Source organism: Sciurus carolinensis, chromosome 6, assembly GCF_902686445.1.
Source record: "Sciurus carolinensis chromosome 6, mSciCar1.2, whole genome shotgun sequence".
Classification (NCBI taxonomy): domain Eukaryota; kingdom Metazoa; phylum Chordata; class Mammalia; order Rodentia; family Sciuridae; genus Sciurus; species Sciurus carolinensis.
The window spans coordinates 122,940,231-122,963,846 of record NC_062218.1 but is presented as its reverse complement, the minus strand read 5'-3'; the positions used below and the strand labels follow the sequence as shown (position 1 = coordinate 122,963,846).

The 23,616-nt window shown below is 42.0% G+C and overlaps 1 protein-coding gene across 1 annotated transcript in view; it reads right to left on the bottom strand.

The window, feature by feature from the left end:
• Window positions 1-22,151, bottom strand: part of Sema6a (semaphorin 6A) — a 123,664-nt gene extending 101,513 nt beyond the window's left edge. The window contains 1 exon segment of the mRNA XM_047556270.1: window positions 21,429-22,151. The gene's annotated coding sequence lies outside the window, so the exon portion shown is untranslated.
• Window positions 22,152-23,616: the final 1,465 nt, after the last annotated feature.

Below are 23,616 nucleotides of genomic sequence, written 5' to 3'. Positions count from 1 at the left end.
CTGGGTCTTTATGTGGCATTAACATGGGATATCATCTGTCTGCTCCAAAACCTTGGGACAAAAACTTGGCTCTCTCATCACCTCACGCATGAGGAACATTATTGTTAGGACGATTCACTGAATTGGAGGCTCCCAGAATAGACTGATCCTCACAATCAACTGAGGGATAACTACTGTTACAGATTCTCCAGCAATCACCTGAGACTCTGCTCAGGTGATCTCCCAAGTAGCAACACATCTACATCATCACCTTTAAAGACAGGAAAAAAATTGTCAAAACAGGTCTATGGTTAGACCCATTTCCAAACATTAGCACCGCCAGCACATCCTACAGGTAATACTGGACACAAAGATGATTAGGGTATGGTTTCTGTTTTTGGCAACCTCAAAGACATGTGGCCTTATGGAATTCATAAAGTGTCACTAGGATAGTGACCAAAGAGAATATGGGTGGAGGAATCTGAAAGGGAAAGGGAAAGGAAGGGAGTGGCAAGCAGGAGCTTTGAAAGTAGAAAGGGCGTCAAAATGGATAAGGCAGGCAACACAAACCAGATTTGCTTGCATTACAATTCAAACGCAGAATCAATACTGCACAATAGTCTCTCGTACACACACACACCACACTCCACAGCTTGTCCCTTATCAGCATGCTTATATGAGCAGAAGATGGGGGTGGGAGGTAAACAGGGAACAGTTATCTAGTGCTTACAATATAACCACACTTAAAGCAATTCCCAGTTATTGACTCATTGAATCCTCCTGGCAACCCTACAAGGCAGATACTGTTACTATCCTATTTTCCAAAGGAGGAAAAGAAGGCGCTAGGAGGTTAAGGAATTCACCTGCAGTTGCACAGTGGAGAAACACCGACCTGAATCCAGGGGCAGCTTCTCTGTGGGTAAACACCAACAGGTCGCCTGTTCTCTAGTGTACTTCCATTTGCTTAAAGTTGCATCCCTCCACCCACCCTAAGTTTTGATCTGATGATTGAAATCAGACATAATGGATATCTCAGAGTTGTAATCACAACTAGCTTGTGCTATTAGCTTCCTGTTTGCAATTAAACACAGACATGCTGCAACAACAACAACATCAATAATTTCACTAAGGAATTAGTTTGTCTGGACTGACAACTTAAAGTATCAGGAGCAGTCAACTTTCTGACAGCTAGGGTAGGGCTTTAAAGCATCTGCCTAATGTTTGCCACAAAGATTCTCCTGGGAGTCAGTGACAGGATCTTGTCTGTAGATAACAGACAATCCGAAGAAATGGCAACAACAAAAAACATGCCAATCACTACCCTCTAAAAGTCACACACTTTAAAGAAACACGAATTAATCCAGAGAGCACTGTAAGGGGAGTTGTAGGCCTGTTCCTGCTCTTTAAAATTTCCCAGAATTTGTAAAACAATGGTATCAATGGCTTAGGGCTTCCTGTGATGTTCACATCACTTCTTTTAAAAAGGATTCTGTAGCCAACCCTCCTTTACAACCTGTTTCAATCAAGCTGAAAATTGTGCAGTGCAATATTTGAGCAAAATGATAAGCACACACACACACACACACACACACACACACACACACAAACTTTACAGAGTCTGTCTTTTTAATCAAGAGGAGAATCTTCTATTTTTTTCAAAACAGGGTAAAAACAGGAGCCATGGAGTACTCTGAGGATGACATGAGATAAGTGCATATAAACAAGCTTTGAAAAACTCTGCACTGATTACTTGTTCATCTTCAGGTCATTTAATGATTTGGTACTAAATTAAATCCTCCAGGGTCGGTTCCATAGAAGAACACTCTTCTCCATCCCTCGGCACAGCTGCACAAGGTCATGGAACAATTTAGTTCAGTGGCCCGTGAACAGGACAGGGAGACAGCCCCCATCCTAGGTGCAGCATTAGGCTGTGTGGTCTCTACCAAGAGGGGCATTCGAAACCTATTTAAACTGGTGGGAGGACAACTATGGGAAGGCAAGTTTACACGTGTAATTACTCTTACTCCCACTCATTTACAGAATATTATTAATGGGGCAATTTCATAAATCCAATAGAAAATTATTTCCTAAGTAGTCCCAAATGTTACCAAATGTGACAAAAATGAACATGTTTTCATTCAGTCACTGCAAAAATATACCAGAAAGTTTTTAAAAAGTAAAATTTTATGTAGATTGGGTATAGAGGTAAACTAGTAATGAAGGAGATCCTGTCTCCAAGAGTAAAGCATCTCCCTGCAGGCAGGGGTCCAGGGGGAGGTGGCTGGGTTCTAGAAAGTATTCATTCATCCCCAAGAAGCCTGGGAAGTCCCCAAAGTATATAGTTCCTAATTTGTAAATATTAGTACTTTGCAAACTCCTTCAAATACTATAAAGGAAAAATGAGCACATATAGCACATTTGATTCATACATTATGTAACTTTGTATCAGACCTTTTTTTGTGAATGAGTTGGGAAACTTACAAATACTTTTACTTTAAACACAAATAGTCACCTCATTTACCTTTAAACACTTGAAAATCCATCAAGCATGAGCTTAGCCAAATTTCTTCTGAACCTCAATGTAACCCCTGTAGTGAGACCACCTCTGAACTCCAAGTCCAGTCCCTCAAAAGGATTAAATCTGAAACACACCGCCTCCACCCCTGCTTTGGCTGATCACGATTGGTGTCATTAGTGTCTATTTAATATGGCAGCTGATGCCCTGTGGTCCCTTTGCAAAGCGAGGGGAGCGGAGCCTTGGAGAAAAGAGAATTATAATTGCCTGCTGCAGGACTGTGTGGCGCTGCCTGTGACAGCAGCAAATGGGGAAAAGAGGAAGGCATCAGAGAAGGTCTGTTGTACTGATGAAGTGGAATTCCTAGAACACACTGTGCTATAAAATGAGATTTGGCTCCACAGTGCTGGGAGCAAACAATGGGTTCAATAGTACCCAGCACTGGTTGCTGGGATTATTCTAGCTCCTCTAGTCAGAGCTGCCTTTCATTCAAGGGGACAGGAGCCACACTAGAGAATGCGAAGGAGCGGGTGTGTTATCATCCAGAGAAATGCTGAGAGTAAGACGTTCGGGGAGAAAACCCAACAGAATTTCAACCAGGATGACTGCCATGGTACACATAAAGCTTCTCACACTCAATAGGGTACAGCGTCAATCAAGTCTGTAATCGTCTTTCTCTTAATAAATGACTATAGAAATGATTGGTAAAATGTGTCCAGGCTCTTAGCTGGATTAATATAGGCTGGTTTTGGGAAAGATCTGTGGTGAAAAATGGATGTTTCTCAGATCTTGATCGCTGGAAAGGGATAGGGAAAACAGGGGTTCCAGGAGCAGAATGGGAGTGGGGCTGTGGGGAGCCCTATAGTCAGAGTCTTTTCTTCTGTGTCTATAAAGTCTAGGGGAGCCCTATAGTCAGGGTCTTTTCTTCTGTGTCTATAAAGTCTAGGGGAGCCCTATAGTCAGGGTCTTTCTTCTGTGTCTATAAAGTCTGAGTCCATAAAAACAAGCAATGAGCACTAACATCAATGGAAGTGTTTTCAATTACGTATTACAAAACTATACCCTGTCTTAGAAAGAATGATCCATCGGTTCATAGATGGGTAATGGGCTCCCATAGTAATAAGCCAAAAATGAGTTAAAATTTGTTCCCAATTGCAAAACTGAGAGACAAAAGGAGGGGGGAATTCCTACTCCAAAAATGCCTCAAGCACTCAATAGACAGTTTAACTGTTGAAATCAAAGATAGTTAATTGTGGTCTATACAAGTAGGTGCAAGCCCATCTAATTACCAATGCGGCATTGTCAAACCAGTTTGTCCCTGAAATACCCACTTTACACTAATTTCAGTTTTTTAAAAATCCATTTTAAGCCAAATATTTGCATAAAACTACATTGAAGCTATCACCAATTGTTAGTAACAGTGGGAAATAGTGTATACACTTTCCGTTGGAGAGGCCCAAATGAAAGCAAAAGGTAATAATTTTTACAAAACATTTGTCAAAAAAAAAAATCAGAAACCAAAACTGTGGAGAAAATTCTGCTTTTTAACATTTGGCTTGGACAGTGTAATCCAAATGGACCCTGACTGCCCACCTCTTTTAAAGGTTTCAGTGAGGTACACACATACAAGCATATAAATTTGTAGAAAACAAGCATCAAATACCCTTTTACAGGTTTTATGTCAAGAAGCCCTGGAACCAAAAGTCCCCAGCTATGGAGAAAGGTCAATTTCCCAACAGGATCTCCATCCTAAGCCAAAGGGGCAGGCCTGGGCCTTGATGGTCACAGTCAATCCAACCCACTCCAACCCACTCTGGTCTTATTTGTTGAGATCGTTAGGACAGTGCCAATTAGCGCCTATTTTGATGAAGGTTTTTGTGTTGTGAACATCTGTCCACTAGCATCTGGCCAGGGCCCAAGTCCATTTCACAAGAAATGCCAAACAGCTGTCAGATGGTCCTGACTTTGGGCGAATACCAAATGAACTGTCACTGGGGAGGGCCACAGTTCCTCTTATCCACCTCAGTTCCTATTATCCATCTCCGAGATACCCTGTCTCCAAGCTCTCACTTGTTAGCACACTCCCTAACCCCTGACCAGCAACTTCCTTATTTTTATGAATCAGACTCTGCCCATTTGAGTAAATAATTGGAATGGATAAAGCCAGAATTAACACTTGCTTGCTTGAGAGCTATTGATCACTTTGGCCCTTGTTTTTTTTCCTCAATCACCCAACTTTTCTATCTCCTCACATATCTCAATGCAGCAGGGGAGAAGGCCAGGTCAGAATGGGGATTTGCTTTCCAATCTATCCACCTTGCTGTATAGTGGTTGAGCTACTAGGTTTTGTGAAAAACACATGTTTAAAGTCTATGAATCAATTTGACAGTGTAGTTTGCTGGTATAAGTAGTTAATGGAACGTATGAAGTTTTACTGCAGAAAATAAACTTGTTTGTATCTATATGTTGGTTTTGAGTCAGACGTTAAATGAACAGATACCTTTAGGCTGTCTTTGTTAGTGAAAATTTCTGAGTGTAATGATTCCAAATATAACATTACCTACAATCCAAACACTGCATTTAAAAAACTCCCAGTGAGGAAACCCTCAGTATTATTACCTTAAAGTCTCTACATCTGTTCCCTGAGTACAGGAAAGCCATAGCCGAGGGCACTCAGCACCAGTCTGAAAAACACTGGCTCCCAGGTGAGCACTGGACCCAAACAAGGTGAGAAAAACTTATCTACCCCACCTCTAATGCCTCAGTCAACATTTTGAAAATATTCAGTAGGATCCAACTTAGCTTCCTGCACATAGTTGGCATGTACTAAATATTTCCTACATAAAATGAACTTGTGGTTATTTGGTTGTTTTAAATCAGGCCCTGACAAACAAAAGAACATAGAAAAAAAGACAGAAGCAGGCAATAAACCACCTGGACACTATCATGTCACCATCTTGTCTTTACAGTTTTGACTTCCATGCCAAGAACTCACACCCTGCTGGTAACAAAACATTTAGTTTAATTCTGCTAGGAGGGCCTGATATCAAATAATAAAAGCTAACTTGTATTGAGTGTTTACCTTGTACCAGTCATCATTCTGGTATATATTGTCTCAATTATCAGACTCACTCTATGAGGTAGGCAATATCTGTACTGCCACATTATAGATGAGGAAAACAAGACATGGAGAAAGTAACTTTCCCAAGATCTCACAACCAGGAGAAGAGAAAAATGCAGAGCTCATCCTTTGAACTAGAAAAGAAGTGGAGTACCAAGTGTCATTTGGATTGTCAGTTTTATTGTGTGTGTATCCAGCACTCATACAGTCTAAGTTGTTTTTTCTGATCTTGATCTCAAAACTCTGGGAAAAACACCACCACCGCCATCATCATCATTATCATCATCATCATCATCATCATCATCATCAATTTTTATGGGATGCCTGTCAGTCATTCTGCTAATATGAGCTAAATGTACTTGGAACATTGTCATGTTACTTTCCTAATCTGCTGAAAACACCAACATTATAAATGCAAAAAATAGCTACCGAGTCTGAAATTTACTCTCCCCATTTATTGCGGTCTCTGGGGTACGCTTACTCTTCATCCAAGAAAAAACTGAGTTGGCACTACCATCAGAAAAGTACTTAATACCACAGGCAGGCTGCAGTGTGCCCTTCTCAATATCTTCAGAGAATGATCTTTAAAGTACTCAAACTTACTCTTTGAAGATTTGTAATAGAAAAATGTACTTAAGTTCAAGAACTCTTCTCTGAGGATTTACCATAAACTTTGAGGCTGTCTGATCAAATTATCTCCCACCTAATGATGATTGAAATGTCCTTTTGAAAGTTATAATTTTTACTTAAACTTATTGAGACCAAGTTTATTTTAACATGTATGACTCTTTTGCACATAAAAAATAGAAAATACAATGGAAATTAATTGGACCATTCTAAACCTTCTTTTTTCTGGTGTTCCAGTCTGTATTCAGACTCCAGATTCGATTTGTAGTCATTAGTGTGTTTTTTGGCAGAGTTATCCTCTGTGCCATCAAGAACACTGGAGATGGGCATATTTTAATTTATTCATAAATTTTCAAACCATGTACCATAAACTTCTTATCTCTGGTTAGAGATAGTGTGTAGCTGGGCTGGGCTGGTTGCTGTTTAGATGACATTCTCCTTTCTTGGGATTTAAATAAAAGTGGTTGTGCTGAGATTAAGTAACACTAGAGGGCAGCCTACAAGTTAGAAACCAGAGACAGATCTGTGCAATAATTTGATATACAACAAATAAGTAATCTATAACTCAGTTCTCAGCGTTATATTACCAACTCTAACCTGGTGCCCCAATGCTGAAAAAAATTCCTTAATTTTTAATTTAAATGTGCTTTTATAATAAGACATCAAAGCAATTTCATAAAAGCTCTCCCTTCCAGAAATTCAATTTGGTAAATGCCCCCTAAAGACATCTGATGTATCTAATCTTGTTTTGTTTTAATTTTACTACTCAGTTTCCTTTTTAAAATACAAGGTGAGATTAAAACCTCCATGCTACAAGTTTTATTTAAAAACCCTGAATGAAAAAAAACCACATGCAATGTGAAAGGTAAATAGAGAAAACTCATCTTTTTAGGATTCTTTTCATAGTATAAATATTCTTCAACTAGCATAGGCATCGGATAACTCTGGACAACTGTACTGTGTCAATATTTATCCAAAGGTTGAAACCATAAAATAAAACCTGTGATACCTCAATCACCTAGGCAATGAAGATTTATTTTAAATAAAATATTAAATGCCATAATTTTTTCTTCCACTATATAAGCAGTGTTCAACTTTAGCACAGTGCAGTGCAAAAAAAGAAAAAAGCCTAGCTGTCTGATTAACACTGTCTTATTAAATAAACAACACAATTAAGGTGTTATTTCTGTTTTGTGAATTACATCATCTGTAACATTTCATTTGCACAAGGCGATTTAAGAGATAAACACTCATATAAATATGCCCCACGTGGAGTGAGGAGGAGGGATGAGCAAATGTACATTGGATTTCAAAATTCAAAGACTTCCATAAAGTTTTAAGATAGTTTGGAATTTTTGTAAAAAAGGGAAAAACAGGGGGCTTGATACACACCCTGATTCTTATTTGGGGAGTCATTCAGCACTCAGCCCTCCCACCCTTTTGTAAGGCCAGTTTTTACAGATGCACTGGGTGGAGATTCTGCCCTCCTGCTGTTATCCATCTCAAATTATGGTATGAGACTCCCTAAATACTGGGGCAAGTTGTGCCAGGCCAGACCAAATGTGACAACCTTTAACCATTAAGACTTTTAGCACTCTTTTTATAGAGTTTAGGGGAGCACAATAGAACTGGATCCAAATTTTGGGTGTTCTATCTCTTAAGTATGCACTTCAATATAGTTGATAACAGCTACTAGCTACAAATTTTGTCTGTCAACCTGTGTTTCTCTCTCGGCCAGGGTCATCACTATCCACTTAGCTCCCCAGATGTGACTTATTTTTATTTTTTATTTTGTTTTTGGAGAGGGGCACTAGGGGTGTTTAACCACTGAGACTTTATTTTGAGATAGGGTCTTACTAAATTGCTTAGGGCCTTGCTAAATTGCTTAGGCTGGCTTTGAACTTACTATCCTCCTGCCTCAGCCTCCCAAGCTGATGGGATCACAAGCATGTGCCACCACCCCCAGCTCAGATGTGACATCTTGAAAGCATTTTTTTATTCCTTTTGCTCCTTGCCTCACACATCCAACAAGTTCCCAAGTTCTGTCAGCTGAACTTGCCAACATAACCAGAATTTTCCCCCCTTTTCCATTCAGTCCTAATAGATTTATATTTCTAAAACACATCTCTGATGATGTCATCTTGTTGAAAAGCATGCAGAGCCAAATCTCCCCCTCATCTCTCTCTCTCTGTCTGTCCTCAAGACTTGCCCCCATCACCCACACCGGTGCCCCTTTCACCAGGAGGACCCCTTGCTGCTGGAGGCTGACCTCCCTTTCCCTGTTTCTAGCCCTTTGCTTCTGTCCAGCCCTCACCCTCTGATCGCATCCTCTGATCTTCTGTCCCTTGCCTCCCACCTATCAGAATCTCACTCTTTCTTTAGACACAGCTTAAAGGCTTCCTCCTTCACAATACCCTGCCTGACCTCCCAGCTGGACAGAACCAGTCTGCTGTCCTTAGCTTCCTCACCACTCTGCTTTTGGGACAGAGACTAGATAGACCTAATACCACAAGGATTTCTCACATATCACTTTTCCCTAGAATGTGGGCCCAATGATGGGCCTACACAATGAGTACAACTGTTTGTCTCTCTGCAGTATCTGGAATCTTTCTTGACTACGATTGCTGTTAAGTATCTATCCAAAGAATTAAACTGAACTGCCACTTTCACTAGTGGCCTGAGTCAGAGTAAGATGACCTGTGTCAGAAGGAAGATGCACTTACGTTGTGACATACTGTCCCCTTGATTTCTTGCTAAAAATGTGTTTCTGTCTTACAGTTACAAGTTGTAAGCCCCAGGAGGATATTCCTGCCAGAAAATGTAGTTCAACCTTCAGTCCCTCTTGTTCTACCCTGCGTCAGGACCAAAGTTGCCACCCTTAAGTTACTATTATTCTTATCCTTGTCTTAAAACAGGACTAGAATCCCAAATAAAAGCATTTCCTATATGCCAACTGATCTCCTTTTTGAGACTTGACTCAAGATTCCAAGGGCCTCCAGACAATGTCCCCTCCCATAAGAGCCCTCCACTGAAAAGCAGGTATTTCAGTAGCAATAGCTCTGAAGTCTCAGGTGCAGTCTTCCTCAGAGAGCTACCTGCATAATAGACATCATTTGAGAACATCTATGGTTGGAAGATTGTACTCCTTTTTTAAATGCTAAGTATTGAGCAAACAGCACAGTGATATATTGGAGCACAAAACTCAGACTCAGAAGGTTGGGGACCATGTCCCAGGCCCTTCCTTTACCAGAGACATGCTCTTTGGCAAATTACTTGACCTCACTAGCCCTTAGTTATCTCATTTTTAAATTAAGCATAATAATACCTACTCTGCCTAACCCATAATAATACCTACTCTGCAACCCAGAATTGTAATGAGATAAAATGAGGCAATGTTTATAGACACACTTTGAAAATATAAGCACTATATAAATGAGTCTTTCTTATTAATAACACCATTAAATACAGTCACTGCTGACCATCATCAGCATACCTGACTCCTTCAAGGAGGAAACTCCTTCCTGGGCAGATTAGCACCCTATTTGAATAAACTGGGAGCCAATTTATTCCCTCCTGAGTACGAGGACAAGGTGCCATCCAGGAAGGGGTTCTGGGTGTGTTAAACATGGACAATGAGAAACAATGAAAGATGTAGATTCATAGTGAATATTTTTCCTCCAGTTAAGACTAGGAGTGGTTGACAAGAGGCAAGAAAATACACTGTCCTAGTCCCTTTCAAGTTCTGCTCAGAAGCATTTGCATTTCAATAATAATGTGATAATGTCAAGTTATTCACAGCATTTCAAAGCCTTCTCTTGCACACCTGGCTAGAGGATCTGCTGGAGAACTAAAGGGAGCCATTTCCTAACAGCAAAGGCAATTATGCTGTCCTTTTTATTCTTGGGAACGGATATGTTTGGGCAGTATTAACAGGTCTTGTGTTCTGGACATGACAAAATGTGAAATGAAAGCTCCACCCTCTGAGATATCCCTGGAGAATTAATTAATCAGCATATTCAACATGTTGAACTTCCCCTCATCACAAATGGGAGGAAACACCTTGTAGATAAAAGATGACTTTTTAATGGAAAACTTTTCCCTGTTCTCTGAACATCCCTTTTTTTTAAAAAAAGTATCCAAATTGTGAACCTTTTCTCTTAGCTCTATGAAACTCCTCTGTTCTTTCTATTATTATTGACACTTCTTCCCAAGGCAGACCAGGGAACATCAGGCAGTACAACTTTATTTCTACAAAAAAATAAAGCCATATTGCAAGCAATGGGACAACTTTGAAAATGATTTTAGATAATCACCACCTAGATCACAATACAGCAAATATTACAAATCAGTTCCATTTTGGTAATTTCTCATTAAGATACCTACAGATGGGTAAGTCTAACTGTAAAAGCTAAGCATTTATAATTCATAAGCACAAATTATGCTAAACTAGATGGGTTATATGCTATTAGGGTTTCATGTGAGTTACAAAATTATTGTTCACACAAATTTAATTAGTAAGTTGGCATTTATATATTATATCCAATTTTTTTTAGGCTCTAGTTAAAAGTTGAATGTAAATAGCGCATTAACATTTATAATTCAACATCTTAAGGTCTGTTCTAAAATCATGACACAGGAAAAAGTACTTTTAACCAAAAGTAAGACCCAGTCCTCTCTAGGGTCTACAGTATTCCCTGTAGGAATTAGGTTGAGCGCTCAGTAAAGGTACTTTGGGGCAAAGGAAAAGACAGTCTATTGCTCCCAGCATATAACTTGCCTTTATTCAAAAGAACTGGGGTAGGGGAGGGAGCATACAAAGTCCTACTCAATCTTTAGAAGCAAAGATCTTGAACCCCAGCTAGGAGCCAGTACAAACCAGCAATTTTGATGAGTAGATTCCTTTAATATGAAAAATGGTTCCTCTAAAGAGTCAAAGACTCCACATCACTTGTAAATTTCAGTTGTCCCTTAAGTGGCATTTCACTCTTTATCTGATCATTCTGAAAATGAGGCAGAATCACATTTTTCATTATAATAAGAATGTAGTGTGGGTTGCATGGCAAGATAATGCAAGTATGTTCATGTCATTGTTGTCTGAAAATGTTCCATCTAAATACAACCTCCAAGGCATTGATGCCCTGCAGGTACAGAAGAAAATAATCAGAAATCATTAATTAAGGTTACTTTAAATCCACATTGTACTTGACTGACATCCACACAAAAAGTACCTCTTACTTTTCTAAAACTCCATGTGCAATATGATGTCTAACTGGATACCCAAGAGTAACCACAATCTTGTTATCACTCAGTGAACTAAATTCACCAAAATTCCTTTTTTAACAACAACAAAAAAAAGCTTTGATCTTTGTCCCACTGTTCTCCACTTCATGTCTGTCTGTCTTTCTTTTTTTAAACAGCTAACTTAGGAAAATACAGCAAAAGAAGGAACTATTTTCTTACTCTGAAAATAGTCAGGAGTCCATCATACTGAATTTACAAATGCACATTTTCTTGGCTTCTGGGAGACATGTGAGGGGAGATGGGGAAGGGCTGGGGGATAATTGCAGCCTATGGCTAAGCCAGACCACATGATCAAAAACTGCTGTGACACTTTAAAGTGTTTCTCCACAAGGAATTCCGGTGCCCAGAAGCCTGGTGAAGCCAGTAGCAATTAAGGCCACGTTATCCTTTTAATTTACTTCACATTATTGGCCTCTAAAATCAATCATCTAGTGTGGTTTGGTATGGGAGGGGTCTATATAATAGGCACGTGCATTAAAAATGCTTGTTGATCTTACTCAAAATTTTTGGCAGGCTGGATCTGGGGAAATTTAAAACGTCTGCTTTTTTGAAGCTCACTTTGAAATAAAAAACTATTCATTTTCTAGTAAAAAAAAAAAAAGTGACTAATTTTCTAGATTAGTCCCATTTGTAATGAATTCAAAAATTTTCTTCTTCTGAATGTGCCTAGATAGTCACTTGATGCCTTGCATGTCCTAAATGCAGCACTATTTGCTTCAAGTGTGAGATTATTTTATGTTTTAATCTACAAAGGAATCAAATTGCTTGGCTTAGACTGGTAGGAGTCCTTGAAAGTCCACTTGAGAAATGGGAACTAAAACAATAAGAAGTATACCAGTATCTGTTACACAAGGCCAAATTTACTTGACAAAAGTAAGCTGTGTCCGTCTTCACACACAAAGCATATATATATCACTGGAGTGTGTGCATCTCTCTTTTGTAGCACTTTGCTCCCAAAATCTTTTCTTGACTGAGTCACACAATATATGCACAACTGTAGAGCTTTTCCGAGTCATCCCTGAAGTCAAAACTCCAAAAAATAAATAAATAAATAAATAAATAAGCAAAGTATTAAAATTCTTAAAGTATGAAAATTGTTCATATGCTCAAGAGATGACAAAGCAGTAGACCTACAGTCCCAAATGTGTTATCCTTTTTTTTTTTTGCAAAATGCAGTAAAATGGTCTCTAGTTCCTCAGTAAGGGGTGTCAAACCTAAAAACTAAAGTTTAAGCCTGAAGTAAAACTAAATGTTTACCTTGCCAAAACAAAACAATGCACAACACTGATGTCATTTTATTTACTTAGTAATTTGCAGAGCCAAAACCAAATTATGAAGCTGAAATTTTGAGCAAAGTCATGAATACCCTCTTTTACCTCCACATTTATGAATAACCCTTAATGAAGAATTCACACCCCTTTGCTTTCTTATAGAAAGTTGAAGGTGACATCAGCCCCTAGACCATAATTTTTTCACCAGCAATACTGAGCAAGAGGCAAATCCTGGAGTAAATATCAGCTGGATGTGCACATAACAAGGTCCAGGGAGACACTCTTAGAAGTTGCCTCTTTTAATCCAACACCAAATTATACGAGAAGCAGGTTTCAGTTCTTTCAGAGCACAACTGCCAAAATAACTGCAAAGCTTGCAAGCCCTAGTGTGTCTGAAACCCTTCCCCAGACACCCCAACTCAATCTGAGGCACTGAAACTATGGCAACCGAATAAGAAAGCAGCCTCCATGATTAATAGATGAAGATCCCAGCGACAGTGTCTAGCTGGGGCCATCATTCATGATACGAGCAGAATTAGCACAGAATCCATCTCACAAACCATTAATAAGTATTCTTATAAAAATCAACTCCACAGCCATTCTGCTGCACATACTCCAGTTTAGAATGCTGTGAACAATTGGCCTGCTATTTATCGCTTACTATGCAGGGATGAGAATGTTCTTAGTAACTCAGATGCTCATAGATTTAGAATAGTGAAAAGCTGAATAGAACAGTTTTCCACCTGGGCATTCGAGGCCTAAGAACAAATGCATTCAAAACCCAAAATATGTGAATGAAAGTCATGTGGTTCTCTGAGGTAGGAAGAAGGAGAGACAGTTGTCAGGTTGTTTAAGTGTGTTCTGTGGAATGCAGTTTTTCATAAAGCATTCCATTTTCAGGAGAGGAACATTTCCATTCATCAGCTCAATCAGTATTCTCTGAGTTTCCTCATTCAAGGACAGTAGGAGTCTGGGGGAGGGGTGGGGAAGTACTGGAGGCACTGCAATATTAATGAAAAGATTGAATACTCTCCTTAAGAATCACCAATAGGAAAAAGGAAGGAAGAGCCCATCATAGGCAGCTCATCTATAAAACTCCCACATAACATTAAACAAGAATTAATATATTCCTAATTTCTTCCCAGTCCCTAAAAGGTTTATTTTCCAATGGCATATTTTCATTGCGTTCAGTGCCAGATTCTGTCCTGTTCTATAAGTGCCTCAAATCAAATCGTGGCCCAAGGGTGGTCTTAGAGAAATGAGAGAATCGAAGGCCAGCAGAGCTTCAATTTTAGAGTCTCTTCTGCTAAAATTTTCAAATGGCATGGATTATTTGAATTACATTTTCTACAGATGGCAATTATAGGTTAGCTGGAAACCACTAGAAAGCGTCTAGTCATATTAAAGGAAAGTCCCAGGCCAAAAGGCTGTACCTATGTGGAAATACTTATTACTAAGTATACTTTCAAAGCAAGTCAACACACTGGCTACTTGGGAGGATAAGCCCTTAGGTCTTTGGGCCACACTCACTGCCCATTTATTTCACTCTCTTTACATCCCTTTTCCAAATACAGGATTTGAGAAAATTCTTTTTCCCCCACTGGATGATAATAACTGTATTTCTAAGCCATGAAGGGATTCCTGGAAGACACAGGGGCAGCAGGAGTCCTCAGGGATTTGTGGTGATAATATCAACTCATGTCTCTTTTTGCTGTGCCTTTTAGAAGTCAGATTTTTCTCACTGATAAAGACTTGTATGCCTATCATTTGAATTCAGGTTCAGGTTCTATAGCAGGGTATCCTTCAGTACAGTAGCACTGTACTAACTCTAGTCAGTTAGGGTTAGTCCTACCTTACTTTTGTTTGCAGACTCACGCTCTTCCGAACTGACTTCAAGCATGGCTAGGCAAGAGTCACCAGGCTGCTGCATGGCTACCCAGAAGACCCTCTTGCAAAAGTTCTGGCCATTACCTCCTGGCAGAGTCTACTGGCAGCAAAGCTTTTCTCCTGACAATTTTCTCGTTGGGAATCTGACATCCCTGAGCGTCTGCTCTCAGGTTCTAAATATAAGTGCAGATTGTAGTTTATTTTTCAAATGTTAGTAAGTAATAGCTATCATTCTTAAAAACACTATCCTTTGGGCTCTTATTTGACATGAGGCCCTGAGCTGCTTACTATTGTTTTATTTGTAATAGTTTTTTTTTTTTTTTTTTTTTTCCCTTCCATGTTTGGGTGTGATTTTTTAACTCCCAAAGTTAGGAAAAGGATATTACTCCTTTTTCCCTGCCACTGACACGTTCACACGCTTCTTGGATCAAACCCATGACACCGTTGGCGGGCTTACGGTGTGTATGCTCATTTCTGGTCCAAATGTTGTTTCCTCTACATCATCTCTTTATATTACAAATCCATTTCCTTCTGTACTCTCTCCCACAAAACACTGTCTACGTTTTAAAAATCCATCCTCTGGGCATTTTCCATAACTACAGTGACTCAAATAAAAATAACACCTTATTTTAAATGAGTACTTATTGTGTGCCAGGGATTGTGCTATGCAGTTTAGGGATGCTATCACATTTACTCTTTTCAGCAAATATAACATTAGCATCATACTAGCAATTTACACATGGAAACTGAGGCAGAGAAATTACAGAACTGGTTCAAAGTCATAGTGTTTATAAATGACAAAGAAAAGGGGGGAGGAGGGAGAAAAAGCGTTGCCTCCATGTTGATCACTCTATTCCTTCTAAGAGTCCCTCCACATTAATAAATTTCACCCCACCAGACCTAATGCATTTGCCCTTTATTATGGCAAAGATCAAAACTTCCCTCCAGTACTCCTCGTTCACCCTGATGTCACTGCTTGACATTAATGATTTCATTGACGTATATGATTTCAGAACATAACTGGACAAAAACAATTCTCTTACTTTTTTTTAAACAATGCCTGGCAAAGTGCCACTCCCATGACCTTGCCCAATTTAATGGTTATATTGAATGCAAACTCTATTTGTCGTGGTTGATATTCTGATTAATACAGTTGCTGCCCATGCCCTATGTGGATTAGGCATTTTCAAAGAACTCAAGAATATTATTTAATTTCATAATGTGGTTTACATTAAAACTACAAAAATTACAACTACTCAACAGAGTACAGTCTTTATTTTATGATGTAGTAGATGATGAAGTGGGGTCTTCTTTATGACCAGAGTTCAGGGTGGGAAGGGCAGTTAGCATTAAACTTGCCAAATTTCCAGAGTATATGTTATATTTTATCAAACACATTCACATTTGTGATTTTCCCTGATATCCTACATAGTAAAAAGAATAGGTTTACTATTCACAAATTATATTAAAAATAATGCAGTTTCAAAGGCTGGTCCAAGCAACTAAGAATCTAGAACTCAAATCTCCTGAATCCAAGTATAGTGTCTTTGACAACAGTTACATGAGTTAATAGACATACTATATTCTCCTACAGGAAAATGAAAATTTAAAACTATTGACAAACTCCAAAAATGCCAGAAGTTTCTGTGGCCAGTGAATAAAACGCAGAACAAATGAGGCCAGGGTCAAAAGCTCAACCTCACAAATGCTGGCAGCTCTATTTCTTGGCAAGTTGTTTTACCTAATTCAGATTCTCTTCAGCTTCAGCCAGGTGCCTCACAGATGTGTGTTTTTGGCCACAGAAGGGGACAGAGTGAGAGTGTGGGAATAGACAGGCACCAATCCATCACCAAGACTGGAAAAACAACACATGGGTGAATGTCCCACCTACATGAGACGTCACGCCTACGGAGTGGAAGTCAGGAAGGGTCCTGAGTGCAGATCATGTGGAGTTGCAAAGGCCCAGGAGGGATTTGGGCTTTTACTAGAATAAGATGGGAAAGTATCTCAGCTGAGATGTCATCTGATTTAGCTTACTTAAAAAAAAAAAAAAAAAAAAAAAATACTGCCATGTTAAGAAAAGTTGGTAGGAGCCAAGAACAGAAGCAGGGAGACTAGTTGGGAGGCTGGCACAGTAATCCACAAAAGAGGAAGTAGCTTGGCCAATGTGTAAGTCAGTGAGGTGGAAGGAAGCATACATTCTGAAGGTGGATGGTGCTACAATGGATGCTGGTGTGAAAGAGAGATGTCAAGGGTAATTCTTAAGTTCTGAGGTCTGAGCAACTCAAAGAAAAGAATGGAATTGCTATAATAGAGATTATGAGAAAAGTTTTGTTTTTGTTTTTGTTTTTGTTTTTTTAAACATATTGAGATGTCCGTTAAGTCCAAAAGGAGCTACCTTCCCAGTAAGTACTGGCTATTTGCAAGGTCCAGGGGAGAGGTGTAGGTTAAAAAGATTATTTGAAAATCACTAGTGTGGTGGTAGTTATATATGATATTCTCCATTAGTGTAATTAAAATTATTCTAATAAAAAGTTTTGCAAGAGAGTTCATCTATTTCACAAAGCAAGATACCCTTGTGTATATACTATACTGTAATAGTCCCATGCTGAGAAGTAGTACTGAACTCCCTTCTCCCCTTGAGGTTTGTGGGTATGACATCTTATTTGCCCATTTCAAAGGGATTAAATGCCTCCCTCCCTTCCCTACCTTACCATATCCCCAAGAGACAACCATGTGGTTGCCAGCAGAGAATAGCTCAGTTGCTCTTGCAGCACATTTAAAGGCAGATGAGAAAAGCCTTCACTCGGAAATAGAAATATCTCAGAGACAACTTGGCTCCAAGTGAGTTGGGGGCACTGATTTGGAAGGCCACAGCAGAATACTTCAAGGCTTCCCCTTTCCCTGGCAGCACAAACATAGCTGCCATGACACTGAGCTCTTAAGAAAATATGTTAAGGAACACCCACTCTGGGACTAGAACAATAATTTGTCTAAATCTAGCAGTGGGGGAGCCGGGGGACAGTGGAGATAGGCTTTACACTGAAGCAAATGGCAGATGCCTAATTAAAGCATTTGCAATTACTTTGGCTTGTTCTGTGATTCCTTCCTACAAACAAATAAGATGGGAGAATGTTAGCTCTTGGCAATCTAGCTCTAAAAAAAAAACTTTTTGTCCCATCATCACTCTTTTATCCTGCTCCAAAAAGAGCTATAACACCATATACATATAGTAAACTCTCTTACTTCCCTGTTCAAAACAATATTTTTCTTAATTTCATATAGGGGTACAATTACCCACTTACTTTTAAAGCACGAGTATGCATTTTAAATTTAATGCAAATTCTTAATTTGGATCTCTTATTTTTAATCAGTGAAGCTAACAGTCTTCCTAAATCTCGCTGTCCTGATTCAAAACACTCAATCTCAATGATGCAATGTTACAAGCCCACTGGATAAGTAAATGCTATTTTTTTAAAAATGGGAAAAGCATTCACTAGACATGGAAAGAACATGAGAGGTGTGTGTTTGTGTGCAAAGAATGGCACTTATTACCACTTTGTAATGACCACTTAGTTGAAGGTAGATTCTTTTTTCCACTATACGAAAAATAAACAGGTCTACTCTAAATGGAGAAATGTGAACCATGTGTGATTATTTCATTCATTCATTTAACATTTAATTGTTTTCTATACCAGGTCTTTGGAGTTTTTACCCTATTTTATCTTAAGTGTTCAGTAAGTATATTCTGCAGATGGCTCCTGGGATGATTTGGGTTGTCTGTTTAATGTTTACCTTTGTGGATTATATGCATTACTGAGAATATGACACATTTCTAAAGGGTGATAGTTGCAAAACATAACACATAGGAAAGACTGTCACTTCCAAACATTGTAAATAAGAAACATAAAATAGAAAATTTCTTTAATCAAAATGAAAAGACTCATAACAAAATACCAAGATATTAAATCTCATATATACTCTTTTCTGCTTTAGACTGGTTTACAAAGTGCCTCAGTTAAGTGTATCTAAAAACTGGGAGTGGGGGTCAGTCAAGATTCCATAGAAGTTACCTATAAACTAGAATGGGTAAACCAAACTCAAACAGCTTGTCAAACTATTTTTCAACAGATAGTTTAGGTTAATAGGTGGAGACACAGTTCTGCCACTATATTTAAGGTTAGATTAATAATTAACTTTGGTGCCTGGACGAGTTTAATCACAAAGACTAAACACGGAATTTAAACATACACAAAATGCTTGAAATCTAAAGGTGTGAAAAAGTATAGGGTATTTCCATTCACAATTTAACCAGGCATCCTTACTTTCAGGAAAAAAGTTAAATAAAGAATTAAAGTGTCTGTAACCATCAATCTTCCCCTGCCATCACAGTAGCAGAATGTGACCTTAATGCCCAAGATATAAGTCCACAGGGAGAAGGAAGCGAAGACCGACAATTATCGGGATTAAAGAAAAGCAAGGCAAAGGCACTCAACCTTCCTACTCAGCAAAGACTTAAAAACCAGCGCTGGGGGGCATTAAATAGCTTTTCTGAGACCTGCTGGCAGAACACTGTAACTGGGTTAAATGACTTTTCAGACACAAGGCAAAGAAAGTTATACGTACAAGTGTGGATGTGCACGAGTGTGTGATTTGTGTGTGTGTGTGTGTGTGTGTGTGTGTTTGTGTGTACGCCCGCGTGCGCGTGCGCCTGTGTTTTAAACCTTTCCGTAACAACTCCATTAACATCAAGAGTAAACAAGGAGCGATCCCTCTGTGGCTATGCTTGGCTTCCGCACTCCCCAGTCACCTTTCTCCCTTCAGATCAACTCGGAACGGCGGGCAGGGCAGCCTACTGCGATACAGGATGGAGACTGCTGCTGAAAATGCTTCCCCTGGCTGTGCAGACAGCGCCTCCAGTATCTCGTTCTTCCCCTGCTCCACACACCTGGCTCTGCTCCGCTCCTCCCCAGACTTTCGCCGGCTGAAATACCGCGCTCTGGTCGCAGGAGGCTCGGGATGCTGCACTTGGAGCTGGCCACTCGCTGGCCAGCCAACGAGCCCATGCCAGTGTCCACACGCACCTTCACACCAGCCTCTTCAACTGTGGTCACCCCAGCATCCCATGTTTTATCCCTGTACACTACCCCCACCCCACCCCCACCCAACCCTTCCCGGACTGCTTGAGAGACTGGTCCAGCAAGTGCAGCGCGGGCGGGGAGGCGCCACTCTCCTATCGGCCGGCACCTAGTTCTTAGCCACATCCTGACTGTCCACACAATTCCCTGTGGGTCTAGTTTCCCGCAGACGCAACACGCTGAGCCCCTGTCCTGTTATTCCCGCAACCCTTGGCTTTCAGAGAAACTTTCCAAAAGTGCCTGATTCAGTAACCCCGCGCTGTAAAAGGGAAAGAGGCGTAGGGAATAGGGGCGGTGAGTGAGCAGGAAAGACATCAGAGTCAGGTTTCCTTTCCTGACACCCGCAAGTCCGGGACAGCTCCCTAGCTCCTTCCTTGCTGTTCAGGTGGTGAGAGTAGGGAGGTGACCTCAGGATCCTGCTTTTCACCATCTCCTACATAGTGGAGAACTGAGAAAAACGCGGAGAATCAGAAAAAAGACACTTCATACATTAACAGGGTCAGGCCGGGGGGGGGGGGGGGCACTGCCGGGTTTGATCCCGAGCGCCCGGCTGCCCCAGAGGCAGCGCTGTAGGACGCAGCGAGGAGTTGGTACATCACACAGCCCTGAGCCCAGGCAGAAACCTTGTCTGGGTGGCAAGCACAGGGCTATCACTTGTCAGGTCTTCCCACCCTTCCCCCTCCGAGAACACCTCCTTTCCAGAGAGGGACCGCACAGTTCTTGGAGGAGGGGGCAGCAGAGGCCAGTCTCAGCCTGTGGGGCTGTGTGCTTGAAGGAGACGCAGCAGAGACGGACTGTATCTTCGCAGCTCCAGTGGGAGCTGAGGTGGGGGACAGGACCTAGGGCGGGGGCGCCGCGCCACATCCAGAGGCCGCTCCTGGGCACTTATTCGAGTGAACAAAGCCCGGAACCTCTGGTGCCAGAGGCCTCTGGCGAGGGGATTTCACCAAGAAGCAGGACGCGTGGGTACCCAGGGCCATTACAAGTTTCCCGCACTCCACAGAGCCCAACCCAGACCCCAAGCTGACAACAAAAGATTTTCTTCGCTTCCCCCACAGTCTCCACAGAACCTCTTCTCCCAACCCAGAACCCTAAACCTGTCACTGGACGAAAACAACTCTCTTCTACCCAACCACATCCAGCCCTCGAGGGCGGAATCCTTTCCTCTCCCCCTTCCCTGCATTCGACACCAGGACAGGGCGCTTCCGAGAATCCCACCCTTTCGGGTTCACTCTGTTTGCTGCTGGCCAGAGAGCGAGAACTAGCCTCCGGTCCCGCACACACACCCCTGGTCCGGGCAGCCATCCTCCGGGTCGCTGTCTGGGGCGGCGCCGGGCGTGTGCGCTACGCGGGTGGGGAAGCTTTTTACATGGAGTCCGACGGTCTCTGGGGCAATGGGATGAGATGAGCCGCAGGATGGGCTCAGGGCTGATCCCCCAGGACAGGGCAACGCTCGGGAGACAGAGATGCAAGACAAAATAAGCGCAGGCACCACAAAGCCCACAGAGCGCTCAGGCGGTAGCCCCGGGACCCTTAGGCTGGAGCCTAGTGGTTCAGAGGTGGGGCGCGCAGGGACACCCGGGCCGTACCTTTTCGGTGCATCGACGAGCAGGCAACCAGGGCTCGGAACCGACTGGTACAGATTGTATCCCATTTAGTAATCCATTATCGAGAAGATCTCTCCGGGCCTCGAGCTGCGCTCTTTCGTTCGCAAGCCTTTGTCATTCCTACATGTGTGCTTGTCTCTTTTGGGGCAACAGTCGTGGAGACTACTTTCTGGGATACAAGCGAGCTGTGATCATCTCCAATGAAAGGCGGGGAAGGGGAGATCAGGAAAGAAGCCAAATGTTTAAAAAAATTAAAAGGAAAGAAAAGAAAGAAGAAAAGAAGAAGAACCAACAAGGACGAGGGTAAATGTTCAAGAAACTCTTCTCCAAATCCAAATTCCACTTGGATTCCACTCCGGTGAGTCCCCTTGGTGGTGTCTGCGCCGATTAACAAGTCATTTCAGGACGGGGGGCGGGATGGGGGCTGGGGCAAGGGTGCACAGCTCTGGCCCCTTTCTGCAGCCGGGAGCGCGATGCCCCGGGTGTGGCGATTCTGGCCGCTGCCGCACGCTCCTAAGCCGGCATCGCGGGCAGTCAGCACCGCTGAGAAGCGCCGCTGCTGCGTCCCGAGCGCCTGGGCAGCTGAGTGCGCGGGGAGCGGAGTTGGCTGCAGCCTCACCCCGTGCAGCTCACTACTCCTCTGTCACCGAGAGGCCGACGCTCCCGGGCGGAGCCAAGTCCCGGACTGGATTGCGCAGAGCGGACTCTCCTCCTGCAACCCCGCCTCCTTTGGCTGGCGTCTCCTCCGACCCAAAGGAGAGCCGTGGTGTGTGTGAGTGCCAATGAGCTAGGCGGAAAGGAGAACGTACGCGGTGTGGCTGCAGGTGGAGCTTTGGGCAGACTGGCCAGCGCGGCTTCCTTCTACCACAATTCCCGGCCGGCGGCGTGCTTGGTTGAGGTCCCAGCGGGGGCGACTCCGGGAGGAGCCCAGCTCTCACCTCCCCCACCCCCACATCTGCTCTAGCAGGGAAAAAAAAAAAAAAAAGGAAAACGAAAAATCCCGGGCAGCATTGCTGAGCCCTGCCAAATCAGAAAAATAAATAAAAATAGACGTAGTGCAGGAGAGAGTTACAAGAAAGGATTTGTTCATCGATTTTCTTAAATGGAAAAGTTTGAAAGGACGAGAGTAAGTGAACGGCAAGACTTTCTAATTCTGATTACTGTATCGAGAGGTAGATTTTAGAAATGATGGAAGCTTTACGAACCCATTGGATAGAAGCCGATGCGGTTAAAAATATACTAGGAAGATAAGAACACAGCTATTAGTTACGCACATAAAGCATGTTAAGCAGATAAACTACAGTGCAGAAAATGGTGTTATTGACGACGATCAGTTTTAAAACTTCTTAAAGTCCACGATGTGGACTGTTCTTACAAATGAGTAAACTTTAGAGATAAGACGCAAACAATGTCAACGAGAACCCAACAGCTTCATGAAAGAGGAAAATCGCAACTACTTCCAAGGCGCTATTGTTACGATCACATGAAGAATGGCAGGCACAGCCTTCCTCCGCCACTTGGACTTACAATAGCCAAGACGTCTTGCAGTTACAGGCTCGTGGCAACTGGTCAGGCCACACCAAGTTCCCCTCCCCCAGTCGCTGCGCTCTCGGAGCTACGCCGGCTGTGTCCCGCAAGCAACTGCGCTCGGCGGCTGCTGCTCCCCGAGTGGCTTCGCAGATGGTGCGGACCGCGGCCGTAGCCTTTAATGAATGTAACTCCAGGCGGCCAAAGCACTTCTCGGAGCAATCTTTACTAGTTGGTGGAGAAAAAGCAGGTGGGGAGTGAGATCAGGGTCTCAGACCAGTTAGGCTGAGTGGTCTCAGAAGCGGTACCTGTTCCCTAATTGAGGTTAGTGTCACTAATAAGTCCACCTTCCGGTTTTTTTCCGTTCCTGCATGTACAGACATTTACTCAAGAGCGCAGAATAAATCCACAAGCGACAATATCCCCCTCCCCGCCACACACCTTTTGTTTTCTTTTTTATTACACAAACCACCTGGAAAAGGTGGGAAGAATGGGCAAGGGGAAACTCAGTTGTCCTGCTGTTCTCCAAAACTACCAGCAGAGGCCACTATCTCCACCTTTCCTAAGCAAGCAAAGGCAGCTAAAGATCTCGTGGGGAGTAGAGGGGGGCGGTGCGGCCGTAGGTGCGCGCGCAGCCCCCGCG